The sequence below is a fragment of the Eublepharis macularius genome, chromosome 4 (assembly GCF_028583425.1).
Source record: "Eublepharis macularius isolate TG4126 chromosome 4, MPM_Emac_v1.0, whole genome shotgun sequence".
NCBI lineage: Eukaryota > Metazoa > Chordata > Lepidosauria > Squamata > Eublepharidae > Eublepharis > Eublepharis macularius.
In genome coordinates this window covers 68,045,823-68,058,371 of record NC_072793.1, presented here as the reverse complement: position 1 = coordinate 68,058,371, position 12,549 = coordinate 68,045,823, and the positions used below count along the sequence as shown (strand labels likewise).

The 12,549-nt window shown below is 41.0% G+C and overlaps 1 protein-coding gene across 3 annotated transcripts in view; it reads left to right on the top strand.

Annotated features, from left to right (window-relative positions):
* ARHGAP26 (Rho GTPase activating protein 26) overlaps positions 1 to 12,549 on the top strand; it is a 401,231-nt gene that overhangs the window by 279,952 nt on the left and 108,730 nt on the right. The gene's annotated exons all lie outside the window — the stretch shown is intronic.

Sequence of the window (12,549 nt, the reverse complement as noted above, 5' to 3'; positions counted from 1 at the left end):
GAAGATAAAAGTTTGAGGGGGGATATCAGTCAATGCATTTATTTATTTATTCATTCATTTATAGTCTGCCTTTATCACCAAGATCCAAGACAGATTACACAATGCAAGTAAAATACAATATAATCAACAGCTAAGCCTTTCACTGAGCAAGTACAATAATGAACAACAGTTAGGACATTCAGAACAAATACAATAGAGTATGGTAGCAGAAAATTTGAAAACAAGCATAAAGTTGAGCATAGGGATGAAATCTTTCTGAAACAAAGCAAACTAATTTACTTGTCATGTAAATGTGGAAAGCTCCCTAATAAGCTTGTGTCTATATCTGCAGATGATACCCAACATAGTAGCTAGTATATAGTCCCTGTCCCCACCAATGCATCCCTCCGAGCTACTTCTCACAATGCAACCCTACAATCCCTGGGTGGAATCCCTCCTGAATAATTCAGTTGTGCAGAAAGCCAAGAAATTGGGAGCTTTTCTGACCTCCTGTTCTAAAAGATGGGGGCCACGACAGAGAAAGCATGTGTGGGGGCTGCTGTTGATTTTGCCCAGCTGTGGGGAGGTATCTGCAAAAGGACCTGTCCAGATGAGCGAAGCTGCAATGGCAGAGCATAGGGGGAGAGGTAGTTGCATAGATATGAGGTGCCAAGGCCATGAAGGGGTTTGAATGAGATAGTCATGACCTTGAATTGAGCCCAGTAACTGATGGGAAGCCAGTGGAGTCTCTGCAGAATGGGAGTGATATGCGTGCTCCGACTAGTTCCTGAGAGTAAATGAGCTGCAGAGCCCTGCATCAGCTGGAGTCTCTGAGTCAGCTTTGAGAGGAGACCTATGTAGAGTGCATTACAGTAGTCTAGTCTTGATGTTACTGTGCCATGAATCCAGGTGGCCAGATTGGCTGTGTCAATATAGGGGGCAATCTTCCAGGGTAGTCTGAGTTGGGAGAAGGCATTTTTTGGCAGCTGTATTTACTTGTTTCTCTGACAGCAGCAATTGATCTAGTATGACCCTAGGCTCTTAACTGAGTCACCCAGGGTCAACTGAACCCCATCAAAAGTTAGAAGCACAATGTCCTTTATTTGAAAGAATGCATAATACAAATGTCTTTGCTTGCTTTAGAGAGAACTTGCATAGTTTTGTTAGGTGATCAACAGTTAATTTTCTGTTATTACCATAATTCAAGTGAAAAAAAATACACTAGTATTTATAAAACTTTTGTTGGAAGTTTCTCCATGATGTGCATTCTTAGTTCAAGTTTGAACTGCTAGAGGAACATATAGTGCAAAATAATTATATACAGGTGGGAGATCCTCAAGGACTTGTGGAGGGCATTTCATTTCCCCTTCTCTCAGTATTTCCTCTTCTGCTTTCCTGAGAGACTCCACAACCTCTCCCCTTTTCCTGCTTCCTTCTCTCCTTCCCACTCTCCAGCTAACATACCCACCCCTGTCTTTTGCTTTCCCTCACCCTGGCAGCCTCTCCCTAGGAAAATTCTGGCCCAGTTGCACGGTAAGGAACCAGCAAGGACTTGTGGAGACACCTCATTTTTTCCTGAATGTCCCTTTCTTCCTCCTGGCAACCACCATATCTTCACCTTTCCCTGCTTTCTTCTCTCCTTCCCAACCCCCAGCCAATGTGCCTTTTATTTGCCCCCCTCAGCTATATTTATTATTTACTTACTTCTTTTATACTATGCCTTTCTCCACAGTGGGGACCCAAAGCAGTTTATATCATTCCCTTCTCCTTCATTTCATCCTCACAAGAAGAGCCAGTTTAGTATAGTGGTTAAGAGCAGCGGAACTCTAATCTGGAGAGCCGAGTTTGATTCCCTGCTCCTCCACTTGAAGCCAGCTGGATGACCTTGGGTCAGTCACAGCTCTCCGGAGCTCTCTCAGCCCCACCCACCTCACAGGGAGATTGTTGTGGGGATAATAATAACATACTTTGTAAACCGCTTTGAGTAAGTGTTAAATTGTCCTGAAAGATAGTATATAAATCAAATGTTGTTGTTGTTAACAATCCTATGAAGCAGATTAAGCTGATAATATGTAACTGGCCCAGGGTCACGCAGTGAGCTTCCATGGCAGAGTGGGGATTTGAACCTGGGTGTCCCAGAGCCTAGTCTGAAACTCTAACCACTACATAATACTTCTTATGGTGGCTATGTAGTAAGTAGCTGGGCCTGGTTACTTGGTAGTAAGTCACCTTGTGGTTGCTGGTAGGGCCGGCCCTGATGATTCCTCTCAAAGTTGAAAACAGCCTTGGAAAGGACCCTTCCCCCTTCCTCCAGCCTTTTCCTGACAAAACAAAGGTGTGATGGCTAGCAATACTATTGTGGTTGCCTAGCAACAACCACTGAGGGCAGTTGTTTCTTAAAGCACAGGTGCTACTTCTACTATTGGGGGGATTAACCCACCAGTGGGGTTTAAAAAAAAAGATTTCAGATTTTTCTGCAAACCTGGGGTTTCCCCACACTTGTAGAAAGCTCTTTCTTCTCACAGATTTAAGTGTCCACAGATGGGTCCACACTAAGCACTGAATAATAGGGCTGTCCTCGCTGCAGCATGACATTTGGACAGTATATACTCTGTAAGCAGTTGCTCAGTAATAAGGGGAAACACTCTGCATACGTTCAAATATAGTCCTTATTCTTACTCATTTACAAAAAAGGTAATGGCAAAGCTTCCTGTTTTTGATATGGACAGTGTAAAAACACACACATATAATTTACAAGAAAAGATTGCATTTGTTTCTTGAAATGAACTGCACATGCTGTGCTGTGCTATATGATTTATGTGTTTGCAATCCATTAACTCATAAAGAAACAGAAAGCAAAAGTTAACCAGTAAGACCCTTCCCTGCCCCCTCCAGTGGTGTGTGCTTCCTTTGGTCTAAAGCTGCTGCTAATAGTCCTAACTTTATTTTCCTTTGAAGTCAGCAAGATTTTTTTGAAATATTACAAAATTCTGTCAAAATGAGTTTTGCAGCAGAATCCTAAACTGTGTTATACCCTTCTAAATCCATTGAAGTCAACAAGCTTAGATTGTACTGTTTATGATTGCATTGTTGGTGGTAGTAAAACAAACTACAAATTACCATCAGTTTATTTAATGAATTCTTGTGTCTCCCTTCTCCTCCCTTGAAGATGCAAATGACAGCATTGAAGCTGGTCCATGTTTTGTGTACTCCTCGGATTGACCTGTATTATGAAATAGGCAAATGCTAATCAGCGTTCAAAAGGCCGTTGTTTGTTCATAGAGGATTCTAGCCAAGAAAGAGGAACTGTGGGGGAGAGGTGAAGTATTTTAAGAAATCCAGTGGAGTTCTTATAAACTAGAAAGGATGTAGAGAAAAAACCCTGCAAAAACTGTAAATGCCTTTCGGTATTACTCCTTTATAGCCTAGCCCTTCTTATAAGGTCTGTCTTACAGTAACTGTGCTGTTTTGTGTCTGAGTAATTAAGAATAACTGTTGGCTGGCAGCCCAGTGTCCTCTCTGTCCAATCTCCCTCTCCACCCCAGTCTGACATTTGATATAGATAATAGTTTATATTTTTACTTTGGTACAAGCTTTTTTGAGAAAAACAAATACAGCCCCTACCTGTAGCTAAAGGATTCTAACTGCATTCCAGATTGTTAGTGGGGTGTATTTTAGAATTGCATGAATATAATGCTTTTATAGTAGAAGTACAGAATTTGGGGCATTATGTTTTTGCATCATATTTAGCAGTGGCATCTTTGAAGCAAGTGTACTTATTTCAGCAATTATTAGCCCACTTCAAAAAATCTATCGTTCCTGGAAGCTATTGGAGATGAGCTGACTTATAAAAGCATCATGCACAGCTTGTTCTTGCAGTGATTTATGTTGAAAAGAAAACCAATATAATGGTCTGTTATAGTCACCAAAAGTTAATGAAGATAGTTAAGTTTCAGAAGGAAAAATAAGATGAACCTTATGAGAATTAAATGTAGCAGTACAATCAAAGCTTTGTTCCTGTTTTGGAAAAGTGTAACATCTGAACTAGGCGTCTCTGCAAATACATGCTGCAACCCTGTGTAGCTATCAGCACATGACTGTTATGGATGGATGGGATTGCCATTTGTTCTTCTGAGTCTGACTATTAAGGTTGGAATTATATGGGACACAGGCAGGCCAGTAAAAATGGCATTCTCTGAAGCACTTGCTTTGTGTGAAGAGTTGATTGTACAGTGTTTTCCCTGTCCCATCATTGGCTGATGGGGGTGGGAAAACTCACTGTGTGGTATCATAATGTAGTGCAAATGCTTAAATGTGGGATGTTGCTCCTGTTGGGATCTATAGTGTAGCCATTGAGCCAACATTTACCCATCCCTTATGGAGAGGCACTGGAGCTGTGCCTTTGCTATTTGGTAGTGTTGCTCCCTAGAGTTGTGATCCTATAAGGCAATAGGCATCAGAGGTGCTTGGCCAACAGGAGTAAATATCTGAACAGGATACAGCAATTACCCCAGACTTCAGTTGTGCTTCCTGTTTCCCCTAGCTGTAGGGCTAGTGGTGACAAAATCAAGATATTGTGCTGACAGCAGAGTATTGGAATGCCAGCATAACTTCCCACTCCACACCCCCTATGGCACGTTACACCCTTAATACTACCAACTGTTCTTGGAGGAAATACAGAGGAACAGGAAGAGATGGTTACAATAGTCCAGATGAGGTTTGGGGCACCCTTTTCCTTGCTTGTTTGGGGTGCGTTGTCCTTGTTGGGGGAGCAGGATCTCCCATTCAGTATCTCTGCCCTGAGATGGTGTACCTTTGAGGGTTCTGAACAGAATTGTATTACGCAAATGCAATAATATTTGTTCTCTCATTTGGCTGTTTGTTCTATGTGCGCCCTCTAATAGTGCTAGGCCCCCTTTATATGGAGTTCCCCTACTCAAGTGTAAGACTGAATGTGCGCACCATTGACCAGAGAAATAAGGCCCCGTGCCATGCATCTTACCATCTAAGCTGTGGCTGTTCTGTGCTGGAGTTTATATAAGGTTTATGCATACCATGAAGGAGCAGGGTGTGACTGGCTGCTGAGATGGGACTGTGAGTTTACTTTAGTAGGTCACTGACATACCTATAAGAAAAGATGGGGAGACTATCACATTCAAAGCCCTTCATGGCCTTGACCCCTCATATCTGTGCGACTGCCTCTCCCCCTATGTTCCACCACAGCAGTCTCACTGATCTGCTCAGGGCCTTCTGCAGATACCACCCAGCAGTTCGGCAAAATCCAACAGCTGGTCACACACATGCGAGCATGTGTGGTAGCCCCCACCTTGTGGACTGGCCTGCCTGAGGTGGTCAGGAAAGTCCCCAGTCTCCTGGCTTTCTGCAAACTGTGCAAATCTAAATTATTCAGGAGGCCTTTCTACCCAGATTACAAAACTGTCATAAGAAATAGCTCAAAGAGGTGCCTCGGTAGGGACAAGGACTAAATGCTATGCTATTGCTGATGTATGCTGTGCTGATGTAGATATGCACCTACTAGGGATTTTCCACTCTGCAAAACATACAACATAAATTAATTAAGCTGTTTCAGATAAATTTTGGTGTTCAGATTTATTGTTCATTATTGTACTTTGCTCAATCAGTCCCTAGCTGTCGATTATATTGTATTTTTACTCACAATGTTGTAATCCGCTGTCAGACTATGGAATCCCAGTTATCTCGAGTTCGTCTCCCCCCCTTGTGCAAGAAGCACGAGGTCTCTTGGTTCCAAAAGGTTTATTGAAAGACTATGCTCAGGATACAGGTGTCCATAATCCAAGGGCTGGAGAGGCCCCTGGCTGAACGAAAGCTTTGTTGAGAATGGCATGTACAACGAAAGTTACAACACTTCAAACACCCATTCCCAGCCTCCCCCCTAGTCCTGTCTGCGAAGGCCTGAGAAGATGAGGACATCAAGGTCGTTGGCTGGACTGGGTAGATAAGACTCTTCGCTCCCATGGATATGAGCGGCTTGGATGACACCTGGGCCTAGAGGGAGGAAAACTAGACAACTACTGATTATAACACAAGTTAACATGGCGTTACTCTGGCTAGAGAATTGACATCCTGACATCCGCCTTGGATCTCAGAAAGGTGGACAATAAATAATAAATACTGAGTGTCTGGATTGTTGTTCATTCTTATATGCTCACAAGGTTCCTACGTGATGAAAAACAAATAATAAAGATACAATGTACCTGGTTCATGGTAATTCTCCAGGAAATGGAAGAATGGTGCATGTGCCACCAATTATGGACCTTTAGGCATTCTCATGGAAAAGATAATGCAAAGAGCCTCCTGTCTGCATTTGTGTTCTTGTTACGAGGCAAGCTGCAGAAACAGCCTGCAGAATCTTTGCTGTGCTTCCAGGAATCTTGTTAGCTATAAACAAAGTCTGCATTTAACCACTTTCCACGTAGTTTTGATTTCTCCTGCACCCGTATTAAATATTGAGCCTTGTGCTCATAGTGATTTCAGCCAGGCCGTGATTTCAGCTCATGCGAGTAACTTTATTGCAAATACTACCTACATGCACTCCCGAAGGAGCCAGATATATACACCCCAAACGACCCCCCTTTTAGTAACCCCCCATTGAGAACACAGACAACTAGGATCCTTCATTTGCATGTGCTGACAAAAGGTAACATGTTTGCAAGGCAGCAATTGGTTCATATCCCAGAGGAATGATTGGCTGCTGCTAACCCTATTTCCCAATTGGATTGTAGACCTGAGGAGCCCCGCTTTACTCAAAGCTAGCTCAATACATAACAGATCCTTTGCAGTATAATCCACAAATTAGCTAAACTGCTGTGCTCTCCAACAAGCTGGTTTAGTTCCTTGAAGTTAATGAGACTAAACAAGCATAAATAGTTCATTGCTTGCAGCCTTAGAAAATAGCCTTTTATACACACTCAGTTTTACAGCTTTCCCCCCTCTCTCTGTGGGAAAGATTCTTTAGTACCATAGTCAAAACTCAGAGAATTTATGTAGTGGGTTGTCCAAAAAAGGTGACTTGGGAAGGTGGTATACTGCCATGTGACATAAAAGCTTTTTTTAAATATACCCTGACTTCCTGTCTTAGTCTTTGTAAAGGGGAGAGGAGCTGCTGTTATGGCAACAGCTTTTGTGCTTGCTTCTGTTTCTACCATAATATTGGAGTCCAGGTAGCATGTAGTAAAGGCTTTAAATGGAACAACTTTTAGGTAGGTGTGTATAAAGAATATCATGTTTTAAAGAATTAGCTAATTAAAATATAAAACATATGCAAAATATGCTTCTATCCAATTAAAATGGTGTTTGTTCTGTTACAGTATTGTTTACATTTGTGTTCCTTCTGCATATAGCCATTTATAATATAAAATTTCATAATTAAGATAGACTTTGTAAGAGTGACTCAAATTACCTCTGTGGTTATCTGGAAAACAATTCCTCCTAAATTACTTTCTCCCTTTCCTGACTCCAGGAAAAGTAGAGTATCTTACACCAAATACTGTACTGTTCTATATTGAAGTGAGGATGAAAATAGATGCTAGTATTTGTTTTGTGCTCTACTGTTACCTGTGCATGTCATGTTCTCATCTGTTTCTCAGAAAGTGTATACTGAAAGACATCTGCTCCTCTTATACAAGTGCCCTTTTCCTGGGCCAAGGATGTGATGGTGACTCAAAGCAATTATGTCCCCACATAGTTGTTTGTGATTGATATGAAAGAGAGCAGTCTTTTAAGGAGGTAGAAGACAAGAGATGCTTTTTATTTCATGAGCTTTTCCTACCCTTCCCTGTGAGATCTAAATCTTGATTAGTAGGATTGATGTCCTAAATCAGGAGGACTTGAGAAACAGTTTTCCTATGATGACTGAGTTCTGCTTGCCAGAGTAGTAGCAGGTGAATTGTAAAATGTGTAAGTCATTTGTTAGACACCAAACGATTCACACAGTGTACTGAAAGGCAACCTTTCAAGATTTCAGATTGAGTTTCCTAGCATGCTTCATGCTGTCAAAATGCTGTCAAAAACAAATCTGCTCACTGCAACTCCTACGGCCTCTGCCAGCATCCTCTGCATTGTGTGACTTCTCTTTACATGCTGCCATAACATGTTATGACATGAAAAGTCTAAACACCAGCATCTTACCTTCTTGAAAACTCTTCATACAATACAGAGAATCTATGCAATGTGTTACAGCACTTGGTGTGGGAGTTGTAATCTGTAGATCGGCTCTCTCAGATAATAAGTAAGCTAAATTCTATGCCTCTTGCAAATACTCCTGTGGAACCTTCATTTATCGACATTTAAGCCTATAACTATGTATCACCTTTTTTCATTCCATCTTCCCGCCAAGGAGTTCTTCCCTCCTCTATCCTCATAACAAACCCAGTGAGAATAGATGAGGCTGAGAGAATATGACTTCATGGCTAAATGGGGATTTGAACCTTGGTATTCCTAGTTCAATGTGCTAACTACTGCATCACATTGTTTATTTGCTTTATGAACAGATATCAAACCGTACAACCTTCTTTGATTGATCTGTAAGTCACAGGTGTTTTCCACATGGGGACAGGCTTGTGTAGTTTCCCCATTTATCTTGCAGCTTCTGAGACCGTGCACTAGCAATGGAGTTTCCCCATTTTTTCTCTACCCCAATCCCCTGAGAGCAGCTTTCCCCTCCTGTGCACCACAACTGAATATCATATAACAGTCCATGTACCAAGTTCTCTGAAGTTCCAGTATTCATTTTTTTAAAAAAGTAAGCCTCTACCCCCTTTTGTTGAAAATATATGCCTGTCCCCTTATATTTCCACAATGAAAGTGGTTAGAGATTTACTTAAAAAAAAAAAGCTGGGAATTCAGAAAATCTGACACATTGATTGTTATAACATTATAATAATATTCAGTTTCTGATTAAAAATGAACAAGCATCCCATTGATTTTGGGGGAAGGGGGAGATCACAGTGATAGGGGAAGGAGAAATGGCTATGTAGATGAGACTAGAAATGTGAACTTTCTTACTCACATGGCTTTGCTGTGTTCTTCCCCAAGGTTTCATACTGAAGCAAGTTTAGAAATATTTGAAAAAAGCTAGGTAAACACCAAGGAGGTGCAGGAATGTACCACAGTGCTATGGTAAGGGGGGAGGGCACTTCCCAATGGCATCAAAATCAAGATAAGTAACCTCGGTGGGAAATGGCAATATTCTCACTTCAGGGTCATTTACTGTCATATTTTCATGAAACAAATTTATCTTGGCTTTTTGTAGCTTAACATAGTGTCTTGCTTTTACCCATATCTGGCTTCATTAATGAAAATGGAAAATATTACCTTTTGGAGTGTTTTTACACAAGCTCAACACATCCTCTCCTCTAACAATTAAGAAACAGATTTTGACTGAATATTCTATGCAGCCTTGCATTGCTTTTAGGTATTCCGATCACATAAAATGCCTCTAAGCAGAGCCTATGCGATTGTATGTGCTGGCCAAATGAAGACATGTATTTTTAGAACAGGAAAGTAACTTTACCTTTGTACTTTGAAGTGACTCATACATTGGACATGACTTGTGAACCCTCAGCAGTGTGTTCCCCTTCTTTAAGTCAGATGCCATCCTACTTTACATTTAAATCATAAAGCAAAAGAGAACTTGTAATACCACATGTGAATAATTTAAAGCTGCAGACATTTGGTCCAGCATCAACACACAGTATGTAAGGTGTTCAGACTGCAGTGAAGCTGAATATTCATTTCAGACTTGGCAAATGCTTCTCCTTGAAATGATATCCAACCTTTTTCTCCCCTCTGGAAATGAATGGATCCAGCTGAAGCATGGCTCATCCAAGAGAAAAAGACGACCTGACTTAAGTAAATGAAACAGAGTATTACAAAAATCTAGTCTCTCATAGCTCTTAAGGCAGATGCTTAGCTCAGATGAGTTTCATTTTAACTCATTGATTTTAATCTTGACACAGTGGTGATAAGAATAGACACTGTTGTATCATACAGTGTTTTATGGTGGACTGTTTTCCTTTACATCAATAACCAACCACCTTAGAGGAGAAGAAAAAGGCCCTTTCCCATTGGGCTGCTGGCGCCAACTGCCAATCACTCATCCCTTCTGCAGTAAGAAGACAGAGTATTCTCAACTGGTCTGCTTTGACTGTTTCTATTTTATATTTTTTCAATAGCTTTCTTGAATTTTTCTGTTAGAAAATGAGAAGTGGGATGTAAAGAAATAGAAAAGGGTTTGTGTTTGCTTAGCTGGAGTGACTTTTCTAAAATAAGAAAAAGCTGTTAATGTAATGCAGAACATGACAGAACTGAGTAATTATTCTCCAATCTTTGTTCATGGATTTCTGACCACCTATGCATGTATCTTATGAGCTTCAATCCTTGCTGTTCCTCCGCCTGTTCTGCTTTGCTCCCAGCCACGTGGGACAGTTTTTGTTTTTGTTTTACAAAAATTCATAGAATGAATGTGATGCAGGTTATTGATGAATACAAAGGACATTTTCTCATGACTGACCTCAGTGAGGACATAAACATTAAATTAACATCATGTGCTGTAAGAATCAGGTCTGGGCTCAATAAATAATATGGATATGGGCACAATGAATCTGAATGCTCATTGTTCAGTGCGTTTGAATATACAGGTGTGACATCAGTGCACACAAGCAGGGGCCCTTTCTCCAAAGCAACAAGTCTTGTGACTGTATGAAATAAATTAGCTGATTTGTGAATTATATTGCAAAGTATCCACAAAACGGGTGGAAGAGAAATGAAAACCTAGATGGAAAGTGACAAAATAGAAGGATTTTTTAACGGCAAACAATATTCTCAGAGGTACAGCAGAAATTCTGCAGGAAATGTACTATTATGATGTACTTCTTTTACAGCATTCCTTTTAGCATAATTCCTATATGATTTGATCTTGTATGCATTTGGCCTCCATATGGGAATTACAGAGGCTGATTGCCACTTCTTGTATTTCATAATTTTGGGGGACACAATTTATATTTCTCTCTCTCTCAATCTCTGTGTGTGTATGTGTGTGTGTGTGTGAGAGAGAGAGAGAGCACGCACAATACTTCATGTGTCTGGTACACTAGGCTGTAATTGATGAAAGTTGGCTTGGTAGTCATCCCCCTCCCCCCAAAAAATTAGAATTCCACACGAGCTGCTTCTGTTTAGTGTGTTCGCCTTTGTGTGTGACAGAGCAAGAGAGAGCGAGAATAAGGGCACCAAAATGTTCCCTAAATGAATCCCTGTGAAGATAATTATGGGTTGAATTTGAGAAGTAAGTGATGTACAATAGTGTACGGTGAACAGGAAGGAAAGCAGTTGTTCATGCATTTTAGATGTCAAAACAACTGAATTGTGTACCCTTGCTGAATACTGTATTACTTTTTTTTTAATTAATTACTTGTACATCCCACTTTTCTTCTATGGATTTTGAGGTGGTATGTTTCCAGCTCTAGCTTGGAGAATTCCTGGGGATTTGGGGGCAGAGCCTTGGGAAGGTGAAATTTGGGGAGGGGGAGGGACCTCAATGGGAATATGATTCCATAGATTCTGCCCTCCAAATCTGCCATTTCCTCCAGGGAAACTGATCTCTTTTGCCTGGAGATCAATTGTAATTTTGGGAGATCTCCAGCTGCCACCTGGAGACTGGCAAACCCGTATACATAGGAAGGCCATCTACCATCTCATGATGTAGCAGTCAGATACTTATTCCTCTTCTGTTTCTGCTGTGTGAGAAGGCTGCACAAAATATTCTGCTTAGTTAATAAAATGCTTCAGTAGAATTCACACAAATAAAGGTCATTCATTAATGTTTCCTAATAATGGGATTATGTTCTAATATGCTGAGTTATATCCGTCCATGTATTAACTTATTATCATAAAAAAGATGGTTTCAGTTTCTACACTGCTCAAATGAGGAATGTTTAAAGAACTAGTATCAGAGTCTCTCTGCATGAGATGCCTTGGAGTGTGTTTGCTCGTCAGGTGTAGGGAGATGAAATGTTAGCCAGGAAGCGTAGTTTTAAAAGAGCAGGTGGAGATCACTGCTCAGAGGGTTTGTTAATTTCATCTTTGCCGCTCTGAAAGCTCTGTCAATTTCACCTTTCCAGTCTAAAACTGTGTGGGATCACACAACCAGAGGGCAGCAAGGAATGGAAATGGACTGGAGCTGCCTTGCAGAGCCAGGCTAAAACCTGGAGAGGTTATATTGGGCTGAAGTTTCCCTTCTGACATTTCACAGCCCCTTCACACAGCTCCAGTGTATAGCAAAACCTTTACCCTGCTGCTAGCTCTGTCTTTTAAAACTACCCTAACCAGCTACCATTGCATCTCCCTACACATGTTCTTCACGTGTCAGATGTCTTGTGTAGACAGACTTTCAGTAATGTCTCCCTGATGTATATCAATGGGAAACAGGGAGGTTGCCTGCATTCCATAGATACAATAATGAGAAAAATACAGATAATGGTAGTAGGAAAGAGGCCTTCCTGGAACAAGGCAGGAAGGTTTACATGTATTGAT